Genomic DNA, 10864 nt, shown 5'->3' with positions numbered 1-10864 from the left:
AATGCCAAGGTTTGTTTCTTTACTCCTATCAGATTAATGCTCAGATAATCCTAGCCCAACCAATATTAATAACCACTCCTTTTCCTCTTGGCACTCACTACTCCCTTCTACTAATGTATTTTCTCCGATAGTACTTACCACAGCCTTGTATATGATATAATCAGTTTGTTTATTCTCCCCTTCTTTCTTCCTAAGAACCATGAAGACTTTGTCTATCTTGCTTACTAATAATGTATTTCCTGGCCCTAGAGGAGGGCTGGGCATATAACAAGCACTCAATAAATATAGTAAGTAAATTAAATAAATGACTGTCATATCTCTTAGAATATTTTCCACACATAATTATTTTATCTGGGTTTTGTAATGGAGTCTGGGAGTGGCATGTTGGTATTCTTCATAACAGATTGAGGTAGACTCATATGTTTTGCTAGTAGAGATTTTTGTCAATGACCTGTTTATGTTTGCTCTAGTATTTGGATTTTTCATATGAAAATCTAGAACTTCCCCAGAGAGTAAAGAGCACAGGAAACATTATTTTTACCCGGAAAGCTTTTGCACTTCAAGTAGGAGAAACCTCAGAAATCTTCCTGGGGTATGTCTGATTCTGAGAGAGGTAACTTTCTGATATGCCCATTAGAGAGCTGGCGAATGTCTTCCAGAATTACCGAGTGAACTGACTGAATTCATAGTATTTAATATCAAACCATTAAATTTTAGAGACTTGAGCACCAAAGTGAATCATTTTAGTTTCTCTTGTAGTTCGCTGTAGTGCTATTTCCATGTTTGCCATAATTAAAAATCAGGGTCAATGTTTTCATTTCATTGGCAGTAGAAAGTATTTGAGGGGTTTTGAAAGGAATGTAAGTAATTTGCAAAATGGATTTAATGCATTGAAAAAAAATTAGAAAAGGAATTGGAAGATGATTTCAAGAGTTTAGACAAGAGTTGATAGAGCCAAAGGTGTGGTCTTGGGTAACTGGTGGTGAAACAAACAAAAAATGAGACCACAAGAGGAAAAATAGGTTAGGAAAGAAAAAGGAAAAACTTACTTTAGACACCATTGTTCCCTTGAGAGGCACAGAGCTTCTCGAGATTTCTGAAACATTCCCATATAGATCTGGGGATTATCCACATAGTGCTGACTCTTAGTCGCAAAAGCATACAGGTTAAGGCAAGAGGAAAGAAGAGAGCCCAAGATGCAATTCTGTGAACTAGTTCTATAACAATGTACCCATAGTTAGAAAGCTTTCCTTGGTATTGAAGTACACTAGGAAAAGATATACTGGCCTTACTATCACCAACACTATAAAGATTGCCTTGTGTGGCATTGTTTCCCTACTTTAAAAGACCTCGTTCCTAAGTTTTCTTTATTTATGAAGGGGCTGAATCCAAATTCTGTTGAATGAAATTATTTCAGTAACTTTGGCTGAGTTTTATATGGCCTAAAGGTTACATCACAAAATTACCACACATTTGGCACAACTGTTCAGAAAAGCCTTTTATGCAAAAGGCCAAAATTAGCATAGGAATGGATGAAGAATGTAGCACATCCTCTTTTCGTACCCAAGGAGTAATCTTTCTTTGTAGATACATTGGCAAAATAATGCTTACATATAGGCTTACTTTGAAAATTAAAGCAAAAACAAGCTTTCCTTTTGGGAATAAAAAGTGTAGCTTTAAAGTAATTTTTTCAGAAACAATTTCTTGCCTTGAACATAAATGAGATTCTTATATTGTTTACTGACAATAGTGATTTGGCACACAATAGAGTGAAATATGAAGCCTTTATATGTTCCAGAATTCTATTTTGATGTTTTGCTATTGGATTACTCAATTTTAGAAACAAATTTACAAATGAGAGGTGACAAATAATTTTGGGGCATTTGTGATTTTTTTGTTCAGTGGAGGCAGCGTGTCAAGGTGAAAAGAGCATGAACTTGGTCATTGAGCAGACACAGCTCTGAATATTGCTCTGCTGCTTACTGCCAGTGTGACTGTTTTGATTTGTTTATCTGTAAAATGAAGACAAGCACTTCTATGTTATAGGACTGTAGGATTAAATGAGGTCATACATATAAAGTGTCGAGCATTATAATCATGATAAATATATTTTGGATACAATGTGGAATAACTTGTGGATTATTTTTCTTTTACGTGTCAATGGAAAACTTTCAATAATACTTGACAAGTTAATGTGTAACAAAGCACATACAGTTTAGGAATCAAAAATGTATTAGAGCTCTTAAAATTCATCTCTTTATTATTCTGGAGAGGGTAATGTATATGACATGCTTCTGATTTCTTGGAGTCATCTTATTGTTTCATTTGGCTCTATTATGAAACAGCTTTGATTGCATGGGCCAAAGGTAAGAACACAGGTGGCTGCACAGATATTTCCAATGCACCATAAGGGATGGGAAAATACCACAAACTGCCACCATCCTAGTAGCCTTAGGATTTTGGAGACATCTGTTGGTTATGTTTTTGGGAAGAAAAATCTGCTCTTTTATGCAATGGAAACATTTCTTTTCAAGGAGCCACTAGAGCATTAAGGAAGGCAGTGTCCCTGAGAGATTCGTAATAGGTCATTTAATCAACCGTGTTTGAGAGCTGCCTTCTGCAAAAGATTACTCTGTGCTCTGGGGCAAGGCTGGGGGCATGGGGGCAGATTTACAGGGGCATGAATAGGCAAAAGGTCCCTTCAGTAAGTACTATTTTTCTGATTTTCCAGGTGGTTCTAATTAAAGCATTGTTTAATTTGTTTACACCTGAATTATTTACAACTGTAATAAGAAATTTTCCTAGGTAACAAATTTATAGAATAAGCACAGATCATCTTTGGGTTCTGAGACTTTTCCTGAGTAGTGTGCCTTTTCCAGTACTGGATACTCTCTGTCTGCACCATCCCCGGATAATTAGTTGATATCTTATTTCTAAGGAGTTTTGCTGAAAGCTTGTCTATTAAACTAGTATTGCTACTTATGTCTAAATTCTGAAAATCTTGAGGGATAAGGAAGCTTCAAAATGCCACATGCCAATAGCAGAATCACACTTTATCCCAATAAGGTAGAAAAAAGGGAACATTTAAATATACAAATGTGGCCATAAAATCTAAATTTTAGAAGAGTGTATACAAAAGATGAAAAGAGGAAAGCCATGAGAGAATATTAAACTAGCAGATACCTATAGGTCATATTAAGAAGAATAAACTTAGCACTGAAAAAAACATGGTAGGACTATACAAAGGCCTTTTAAGCTATTACTAGAACTGAAAGAAGACCAAAGAAGGGATAAGCTCAATGTTAGCCGAAAAGGGGTGACAGGAACACAGGTCCTATGCCACTCCTGTTGAGTGGTTGTTTCTCTCTCCTGGTAAACTGCAAGGCTGCACAGTACCCACCATCAGTCGGGAGTAGTAGCTCCTTGGCTCTTGGTTGGAAGAGTCCCTGAGGGAATAGGAGCTTCCAGATAGGTGTGGCCAGCACTGGGCAATTGACTGCTAAATTTAAGCTGGGTAGGACCACTTTAGACTAACTTTTTCCTTTACTAGCACCATTTAACCTCCATGCTTCCAGAATTGTGTTTGTTTGTAAATTTCGTATTTTGACCAAATGTGAAATTTTGTTTTTCTTTATGAAGTGGAGACATACAATGTACTTAAAAAGCACCCTATATATCTAAAACTGAATAGTTTTCAAAACACTTGAATGGGAAATAGATAAGTAATAAAAATCACACTTAAATTATTGGAGAGTTGGGGCCGGGCGCGGTGGCTCAAGCCTGTAATCCCAGCACTTTGGGAGGCCGAGACGGGCGGATCACGAGGTCAGGAGATCGAGACCATCCTGGCTAATACGGTGAAACCCTGTCTCTACTTAAAAATACAAAAAACTAGCGGGCGACGAGGCGGGCGCCTGTAGTCCCAGCTACTTGGGAGGCTGAGGCAGGAGAATGGCGTAAACCCGGGAGGCGGAGCTTGCAGTGAGCTGAGATCCGGCCACTGCACTCCAGCCTGGGTGGCAGAGCAAGACTCCGTCTCAAAAAAAAAAAAAAAAGAAAAAAGAAAAAAAAATTATTGGAGAGTTTACATTTTCTAAAATAAAAATATAAAATAGTATTTATATTTAGAATTTTAACAAAGAAATATTTCTTTTCCTGAGTGCCTGTGAAGCTGTCTATTTGAAGTACTGGTGACCCACTTATACTCCCTTTAATAATAATACATTCAGTGTGCTTAATATTTTTAGAAAGCCCATTTTCTTCTGTGATTCTTGACTCTTATTTTTGAATCTTAGTTGAAGGAATTCATGAGCTTTACAGTCAGACCTAACTTTAAATTCCAGCTCCACTAGTTTCTGCATGTGTGTTTTTGGGCAAGTTATTTACACTTTATGTTTTATTTTCTTCATATTTAAAAAAATAATATAATAAAAAATAATAGACTTTTGATGCAAAAGCTTAGATGAATTTCAAAGTCGTCACGCTGAGTGAATCTCAAAAGGTTGTATATACTATATGATTCCATTTGTATGACATTCTTGAAAAGACAGAAATATAGTGACAGATACAGATCAGTGATTACCAGAGTTTAGCAGTGAAGGGTTTATGTGTGTGACTGTAAAGGGGTAATATAAGAGAGGGTAATGAAGTGTTGGAACTATTTTGTGTTTGATTGTGGTGGTGGTTCCATGAATCTATACATGAATCAGAATTGATGGAACTGTAGATCTAAAAAAAAGTCAATTTTACTGTATGACAATTGAAGAAAAGAAAATTGAAAAGTAAAACTTAACAGAGACAAAAAAGGGGTATGACAATACTAGGCCCATGGAGCAGTTGGTAAGATTAACTGAGATCATATAATTGTGTATGTGCATGTAAAGCACTTAGCACATTCATTGTTGGTGTTCAAAACCTGTAGATGTCTCTTTACTTTTGCTTTTAGATAAGTCATTTACTCCCCCTATATCTCAAGTTCATTATTCTTTCTTGAAAAAATGAAAAAATAAATCACCCTGTATTTTGACATACAGCAGAGAGTTTTTGTGTGAAGTTGAAACATGCATTAAAGTACTGTTTTAGATTTTTTGGATAGACTCAATATACAGCAGGGATTTATCTTACCCAGTGGAATATTGCCTTCTAAGAAATCTCATGTGGTTGTTATGGGAATTAAATGAGGTAATGAATGTAAAGCATAGAGCATACAGTAAACACTCAATAAATGACAGCCAAATGCATTGGAAGCGAATTCCAGTACTAAACATATCCATATGACAGCATTGCGGAAAATATATGCCAATGTGTTATAAACTGTAAAGTATTATTTGACTATCATATCATCATTATAGCTTATTTTCCTTTAAATTCTGTGACTCTATCCACTGCATCATCTATTTAAATTCCTCACAGTGATTTATCTTTAAGCTAATACCTGTCTTAATAATAAACAATTTTTCTAAGCAGAAGGAAAAGCATTTTTTTTTTTTTTTTTTTGCAGGGAGAGTGTTTGTCTTCCTCAGTGATAACTGAGGAAGCATTGGAAAACTTAATGAGAATTTTCACTGTGGGATTGTGACATGTTTCTCTCTTGGCCATTCCTGATTTCTTCTATGCTCTCCTATACAATAAATTTTCCTAACCCTAAGGATAGGCAAACCATCCTCTTCTTGAATTATAGTGATGTCTATTTCAAAGCCAAGGTTTAAAAATATTCCTTTAGGATGAGTTCATGTCCTTTGTAGGGACATGGATGCAGCTGGAAACCATCATTCTCAGCAAACTATCGCAAGGACAAAAAACCAAGCACCACATATTCTCACTCATAGGTGGGAATTGAACAATGAAATCACTTGGACACAGGAAGGGGAACATCACACACCAGGGGCTGTCGTGGGGTGGGGAGAGGGGGGAGGGATAGCATTAGGAGATATACCTAATGTAAATGATGAGTTAATGGGTGCAGTACACCAACATGGCACATGTATACATATGTAACAAACCTGCACGTTGTGCACATGTACCCTAGAACTTAAAGTGTAAAAAAAAATTCCTTTAGATCTATCATGCTTTTCCACTGAAAAAAATGTAAATAAAAGCAAGATCTTTTTTAAAAAAGTAACTTGTATGTCTTTGCTATAAAAAAAATCAAGATATATTTTCAGAACACTGGAGAGCTTTCTGTGAGAGTTGGCAAATGCATCAAGGCATTGTTTGTAGATATTACTTTTGATAGGTTTGATATACAGCATAGTTTTCCGCGCCAATGGAATATTGTCTTTTTACAAATCTCATCAGGCCAGCAGTGCTGCTGCCATGGGCTAGCTTATCAGTTCCAGCCAGAGTGTGCTGCACTTGCACACACCTTCATAGCCTGAGAGGAAAATAAATTGTACCCAAGCAGTTAATAAGAAAGAATTATTGTGAGTGAGATGCATGACATTATGAGTGAGTATCATGTTTTACAGACTAAATGTTGATTTGCCAAAGGAGGAAAAAAAAGCCTTTCCTGTACATAAAGTGAGAATTTTATTTCAAAATTATTAAAAATTATTTGCTGGTTTCCTAGTTCAAGAAGTAAATATTATCTATTTTTGCTATGTTTTGGGATAGTACTGAATAGGTAATTCCCATTTTCTGTCGTTTGCTAATGAACATTTTTATCCACTCCAACCATTTACTATGTTTTTTCTATGAAGTAGATATACAGTACCTATAGGTATATAGAATGTATGTTTTAAAGCACCAAACATATGAGTATGATCTCCAGTAGCATGTGAATTGCTTGCTGGGAGTCAAAGGTCATTGTTTAATTTTGTACTTGTTTGGGTTAGCATTTCCAATGCCAAAGGATTTGTACTTGAAGAGCATAAATAGTTAAATTTAAGAGAGGTTAACTACTAATATAAAGTATAATCTCTGCTAAAAAGGGAGATGAAGTCTTAGTCCTTCTATTGTAATTAGGCCCTAGAAGTTTGTTGATCACAAGGAGGTGAAATAGCTTTTGTAAGGCTACAGAACTATTATGTGGAGGAACTGTACTTCAGACTGAGAGTTGTCCATTTCCACTCAGAAAATGCATATTTTGAATTAATTTTGCATACTCTATATTTAGAAACAGAAGAAACAAGATATCTAGTAAAATAGTGTTATTTTTTGTACCAAATCAATCCTAAATATTTAGTAGCTTAACCCAATACAAATATATTTCTTGCCTATTAACAGTCTGGTGTGGATCTCCCTTGTCTGTGAACAGCTTTCTTCCACCTGGTGATTCAGGAACCCAAGAACCTTTACCTTGTGGCTACACCATCCTTAGGGGCTTGAAGTCCTTAACATTCATCTGAAAATGGAGAGACAGTACTAAAGAAGAAATGCCTGACTTAAAATCCCTGGCCTGGAAGAGCCACCACTCTTGCTATGTTATTGGTGAGAGAACTAGTCAGCACATTCGAATGTAAGGGAAACTGAGTAGGTAGGCAGAAATGGTTAAGGCCTTACAACCCCAAAGTCTAGCCCACAGATGACCGTCTATAATCTCTTTCCTCAGGGATGAAGGAAGGATGATCACATGGAAAATGGCCAGAAGTCTCTGCCTACCACTGTGGAAATCTCAGCTTTCCTGGTACATCTAGTAAAACTTTGAGGTCATGTGGGAACATGTTGAAGAGATTTTTTTCTTTGTTATTAATTTAATAATCAAAATATGAAGGGGAAATTTTGTGCTCATAAAGAAATTAACAGCATAGTAGAAACAGAAAAATAGACAAGGGGTAAATGCCTGGTTGAAAGCCGCTGAAGGCAGTGATTCCCAAACTTTAGTAGAAATAAAACTTAACTGGGGTGCTTGTTAAAAAGGGATTTCAGGATCCTACCTCCCAGAGAATCTGACTATGTTGATCTAAAGTTCAGTCCGGAAATCTACATTTTTTATAAACATGTTAAGTGATTTCACTTGAAGGTAATACAAGAACCACACTTTGAGAAAAAACTGCTCTAGGGCAATGGTTTAACAAAAAAGGTAGCCTATAAGCTATAAAAGACTCAGAGGGAAGCCCCTTATTCAAGATAAAACTTGTTAGAGTTGGCTTCTAGAGTCTGGATTGGAGTCCAGGGAAGCTCCACTTTTAAAGATTTTCCCCACATGAGTCTGGAGTACATTGTGCTTAGAAACCACTGTCCTAAGTCTTATGGCGTCCCCATCTGTGAGACCAGGCCTTGGCAGTCCCAAATTTTAAAATTTAAAAAGGCCGGCCTACTAGAAAGTAATCTGAGAAGGTGCCAACCAAGCATTGCTTCTCTTTTTTCTCTCTAATGCTAGAGCAGAATGGCTTTCCTTAATTTGTGTAGATAATAAGGAATATGGTTTTGTTTTTGTGAAAAGCTGATTTTTTTCCTGAACCTTCCTAAAAACGTTAACGCTCACCATGTAATGAAATATGCTTTTCTTTGAAGACAGAAAATGAAGGAAAGAAACAAACAATAATTAAATCCCCTAAATAATGTGAGCTTTGTGGTTAAATCTCCATGCTACTCTTTGAAAATTTAATAAGGGAATAAAGGCTGTTTTCCATTTGTGTAATACAGTGCCACATTTCTCTTTTCTATGAAATTGTCTATGGTTAAAGTGTACCTCACAATTTAGGTGGCTGAGTATCTAGCTTGAGAAAATTTTATGCATCTATTTTTTAACTCAAGTCACTCATGTACAACCGTATTATCTCACATCATAGTAGGATATAAAACCAGGGGACTAGGTGAGGGGAAAAAAGTCAGGGATGAATGTCATATTATACGATCTAATTACACACAGTCCCTGACTTACATATGCCTGACTTATAAACGTCCTTGCATTTACAAATGGGTTCTCCAGAGAGGGCCAGCTGAATTCTTCTTTTCTTTCACCCCTTCTCTTTCTGCTGCATTCATAGGTCCAGTACTTTCGAGGCTATGGCAAAGAGGTCTTTACCTGTCAGGCTCTTAATGCTGCCCCTATCTTTACTCTCTCTCTCTGTGTGTGTATATATATATATACACACATAAAAATACATGTGTTTTAAAATATATATATTAAACACAGTACTCACGTTAGAAGTAATAATAACTAGGATGAAAAAGCAGAAACGTAAGGGAAGAAAAACATGCAAACTTCATTCTAATCTTATTTCTTATAGCCCTTTCCTTTTCCTTGGCCCTTATAATGCCTTTTTACTTAAAAAAAAAAAACCCAAAATATTGTGTTTACTTTTGCAAACTGCCTGCTTCTCATGTCTGTGCTTCACCCCGGATCCTCTCTCAGGCTATGGGCATCATATCACTTGTGGTGCAGAGTTGGTCCTGCCCCACTGATCTACAAAAAACATGGCGAGAGGAAGGAAGGATAGTTAGTGCTTCCACTGGGGGAAGATGTACTATGAACAGCCCATGCTGTAACTTGAAATATACTTTTCTATAGAAACAATGATCTATATGATGGTTATCATCCATTTTATTTTGAATGCAGTGAATCTATATTTTGATTTTGATAAGATATTGATAGCTATTTTTGGAGCCTAATCATAATGTGTGTACCACCTTATGATCAATAACTTGCTTAGAGCATTGGTGAATGAATGAATTGAAATTAAAAAATGGGCCGGGCGCGGTGGCTCAAGCCTGTAATCCTAGCACTTTGGGAGGCCGAGACGGGCGGATCACGAGGTCAGGAGATCGAGACCATCCTGACTAACACGGTGAAACCCCGTCTCTACTAAAAACTACAAAAAACTAGCCGGGCGAGGTGGCGGCGCCTGTAGTCCCAGCTACTCGGGAGGCTGAGGCAGGAGAATGGCGTGAACCCGGGAGGCGGAGCTTGCAGTGAGCTGAGATCCGGCCACAGCACTCCAGCCTGGGTGACAGCGCGAGACTCCGTCTCAAAAAAAAAAAAAAAAGAAATTAAAAAATGAATTTGAAGTTCCTATCCCTGTGCTTAATGTAGTAGGCAATTATTATTTATTTCTCTTTTCTATGATTTTTTTTTTCCTATGGAAAAAAGTTCTAAAAATTCCAAATGACAGACTCCCAAATAAACTTTTGAAACATGTCTATCTAGTAGGTTTATCGACTTATCTATTAGATCAGGCATGTCACCCATAGTGTCTGCTGAGTCCGTAGGGTCCATGTGGAATCAGGACTGAGCTGTCAATTTTTGTACAACTCATAGGTTGACTGGGAGTTACAGCATGCTGTAGTACAAAAGGCTTTCATTAAAACAGCTGGGATGAACCAATCAGATAATTTTTTTTTCACAAAAATGTGAACTAAGAGTCCATTGTTAATCAATAAAGCTTGCTGGAGCTGAGGTACATGGTAACCAGCTGAGGCCAGGAGGCAGCCTGGACCCTACTCAGGGGGAGCCTGGCTGAGGGGATTGCTGAGAGAGAAGAGATGATGTAGGCAAAGTTCCAGATAGAAGCACAGGCAGGGACTATGGGGCTGCTGAGGGATAAGTACAACAGCCTTGGTTCAAGACTTTCCAAGTCTTAGTTCCTGTTTTTCTGAGATCTGACTAAATTTTGCCTCAATTCTTGGATCAAGAGCTTACAGTTTCTTCCTATTGTATGTGCCCCTTCCCCCTTGGTCCTGTTCTTTGTGACTGGAAGAGATTTGACTCAAGCAAGAGTTGTACTGTTAAGTTCTCAGTCCACCCCTTTTCCTGGAGTCTCCTGACACAATAACTTTTAGACTCATCGAAAGAGAGTTGAATTGATGAATCCATGTTCATTATGTAATTTACAAAATGCCCAATGTCAAAGCTAGACTTTAATAGAAAAGAATACATATCTTCCTTTTAAAATTGTGCCTTCATTGTCCCCATTTATTTAAG

Source organism: Trachypithecus francoisi, unplaced genomic scaffold, assembly GCF_009764315.1.
Source record: "Trachypithecus francoisi isolate TF-2019V2 unplaced genomic scaffold, Tfra_2.0 Lachesis_group4, whole genome shotgun sequence".
Lineage (NCBI taxonomy): Eukaryota > Metazoa > Chordata > Mammalia > Primates > Cercopithecidae > Trachypithecus > Trachypithecus francoisi.
Note: the sequence above shows the minus strand (reverse complement) of the source record.